Below are 3684 nucleotides of genomic sequence, written 5' to 3' on the forward strand. Positions count from 1 at the left end.
CTAGTCCGGTTTTATCCCATGCTTTTTCAGACCCAGGCCAGCTGGCCTTGGTGAGTTCCCGATAGAACATCTTTTATAAATAAAACTTCTAATTGTGGTGGCTCATTTACAGTTTTAGAGGTTCAGTCCATTATTATCATGGTGGGCAGCATGGTAGTGGGAAGGCAGATGTGGTGCTAGGGGAAAAGCTGAGAGTCCTACATCTTGCACTGGGTGGTATCATGAGCACAGGGAACCTCACAGCCTACCCCAAGTAACAAATGTCCTTCACCAAGGCCATGCTCACTCCAACAAAGCCACTCCTCCTAATATTGCCACACTGTATGAGATTATGGGTGATCAATTACATTCAAACTACCACATATAGGTACCTTCAATCATCTCTATGTACACATGCATGTGCATACACACACACACACACACACATACACACAGACACAATTAAAAACCAATCTTTTATTGCTACGTTTCTTTCTAGCACCATAGTGATTCTCTCTCAATCAAGATATCTCTTTCCTTCCTCTCCCTCTCTGTCCTTTCTCTATATCAGCCATCCCATTCTCTCAAGTTCTCTTCATTCCTCCCCTTCCCCTTTCTCCCTTCCATTCTGCCCTCCCTTCTCATTGCTCCATGCTCTCAATTTTCTCGGAGACCTTGTCCAGTTCCCTTTCCCATGGGGAATCCATGTATGTCACTCTTAGCATTCTCCTTGTTGCCCAGCTTCTCTGAGGTCATGGGCTGTAGCCTTATTATCTTTTGCTTTATGTCTAATGTCCACTTCCAAGTGAAATTCCCAAGAATCCACAAGGATGACCCAAACTAAGACACTAAGCAATAATGGAGAGTGTACCTGAACTTGTCTTCTCCTGTTATCAGATTGATGACTTCCTTAATTGTCATCATAAAACCTTCATCCAACATCTAATGGAAGCAGATACAGAAATATACAGCTAAGCACTGGATCAAGCTTCAGATCCGCCTGAAGAAAGGGAGGAGTGATAATATAATCAACGGTGTCAAGACCATTGTTGAGGTCAAGCCTCGATGAGGTTCACATGTTCCAGGGTAGGTATTTGTGTGGATAAGAAATACTAGATAGGAGGAACAGGGATATGAAATAAAAGGAACAGAGATGCAGAGTAGAACCAGGAGGGCAGTCCAGTGAATACTGAGTTTTCCAGCTGTCAGAAGCCCAAAACATCATACAGCAACTGTACAGCTGACAGACCACTAGACAGGCTCATATTAGTGTACACTCTAATGAGGAATCCAAATCGAAAAGCATTGGAAATACTTGGTTTTTTAGATTGTCATTGTCAATTTTATAGAAATCTGTGAGGCCATGGCTTTTTTCCCTTTCCATAATGGGAAATTCATAATTCAGCCCAAAATATCCCAGCAGTGTATATATCATTCATTGACATAACTTATTCCTAACTGGGCAATGTGATGACCTCTTCCACACAATGGCCCCCTTGTAATAGAGAAATGAAAATGCTGCAGGATCCCTGGGAGCTGCATCAGGCCATGAGACCATGCTATAGGTCCCTGAGCAGGAGCAGGCATTAGGCCCCAGAGAAGTCAGTCCCAGGCGGGGATAGTGCATGAGACCTTGATGCAGGTCTTCAAAGGTGAATGGTCCTGGGTGGCAGGAGAGAAATAGATGGAAAGTCATGCCATGCAGAGTGAGGTTGGATATTTATTCAGTAGGCCACAAGGAAAGACAGGCAGATTGGCATGCCATGAGACACTGCAGGTCTCTGAACGGGCTGGTCTCAGGCAGGGAGACACGCTGTGGAATAGAGACAGAGACATGGGTAAACATGCCATGCAGAGTGAGGTTGGATATTTATTTAGTGGGTTATAAAAGAGAAGGGAAAGAAGGAGAAGAGCAGAGAGAGAGAGAGACAGAAAGAAAGAGAGAGAGAGAGAGAGAGAGAGAGAGAGAGAGAGAGAGAGAGAGAGATGAATCTCAGGCTGTAAGCAGGAAGGAACACCTGCCTGCCTTAGCAGAGGGAAGAGGAGCAAGACAGATCATTATAGCCCTAATGTGAAAACATTCTTTCAGCCTAACCCTTTTTATTATAGTCAAATCTACATAAAGCTAGTCCCCTCCCAATTATTCTTTTTTAAATTTTATTTATTTGTTTATTAAAAATTTCCACCTCCTCCCCTCCTCCCATTTCCCTCCCACTTCCCCCACTCCCTTTACCTCTCCCTCTCCAGTCCTAAGAGCAGTCAGGGTTTCCTGCTGTGGGAAGTCCAAGGTCCTCCCCACTCCATCCAGGTCTAGGAAGGTGAGCATCCAAACAGACTAGTCTCCCACAAGGCTAGTCCATGCAGTAGAATCAAAACTCAGTGCCATTGTCCTTGGCTTCTCAGTCAGCCCTCACTGTAAGCCAAATTCAGAGAGTCCAGTTTGATCACATGCTCCATCAGTCCCAGTCCAGCTGGCCTTGGTGAGCTTCCATTAGATCAGTCCCATTCTCTCAGTGGGTGGATGCACCGCTCATGGTCCTGACTTTCTTGTTCATGTTCTCCATCCTTCTGGTCCTCATTTGGACCTTGGGAGCTCAGTCCAGTGTTCCAATGTGGGTCTCTGTCTCTTTCTCCATGCATCGCCGGATGAAGGTTCTATGGTGATATGTAAGATATTCATCAGTGTGGCTATAGGATAAGGGTAGTACAGGTAACCTCTCCTCTGCTGACCATGGAACTAGTTGGAGAAATAGCCTTGGCCACCTGGGAACTCCTCTAGAGCCAAGACTCTAGCCAACCTTAAAATGACTCCCTTGGTTAGGATACCTTCTTTCCTGTTGTTCCCATATTCCACTCTTGGGAATATACCCAAGAGATGCCCAATCATAATACAAAAGCATTTGTTCAACTATGTTCATAGCAGTACTATTTGTAATAGCCAGAACCTGGAAACAACCTAGGTGCCCCTCAATAGAAGAATGGATAAAGAAGGTGTGGCACATATACACTTTAGAGTTCTACTCAGAGGTAAAAAACAATGATATCTTGAACTTTGCATGCAAATGGGTGGAAATAGAAAACACTATCCTGAGTGAGGTAACCCAAACTCAAAAAGAGGAATATGGATGGTATGTACTCACTCATAAGCGGATTCTAGCCATAAACAAAGGACATTGAGCCTATATTTTGGGATCCTAGAGAAGCTAAATGAGAAGGTGAACCCAAAGAAAATCATATTTATCCTCCTGGATATTGGAAGTTGACAAGATCGTCAGGCAAAAGTTGGAAGCAGGGGGTAGGGGTGGATTGGGGGAAGAGGACATGGTAAGAGAGAAGGGAGAAGGGGAGAGCTTGGGGGAATGGGATAATTGAGATGGAGGAAGGGTGGATATGGGAGCAGGGAAGAAGGTATCCTAACCAAGAGACCTCCAATTATTCTTATTGGCAGGCCTTCCACAAAGAAAAGAACCTTATATGAAAAGAGTCACATATAAACCTTGATAGAAACAGGCATTGAATAGGGATGACAATTTGTCTGCTGATACTGATCAACAGATCTAGGTAGCCCAAAATTCTTTAACAGCAGCCTCAGGAAGGTGTAACCTACTGGCCTTTTGTTTTCTTTAACAAACTATTTTTTTTAGCTTTTTTTTTATTAAGAAAGAAAAAAAAATTTCCACCTCCTCCCAGCCTCCCACTCCTCCC

The sequence above is a fragment of the Microtus ochrogaster genome, unplaced genomic scaffold (assembly GCF_000317375.1).
Source record: "Microtus ochrogaster isolate Prairie Vole_2 unplaced genomic scaffold, MicOch1.0 UNK144, whole genome shotgun sequence".
Classification (NCBI taxonomy): Eukaryota; Metazoa; Chordata; class Mammalia; order Rodentia; family Cricetidae; genus Microtus; species Microtus ochrogaster.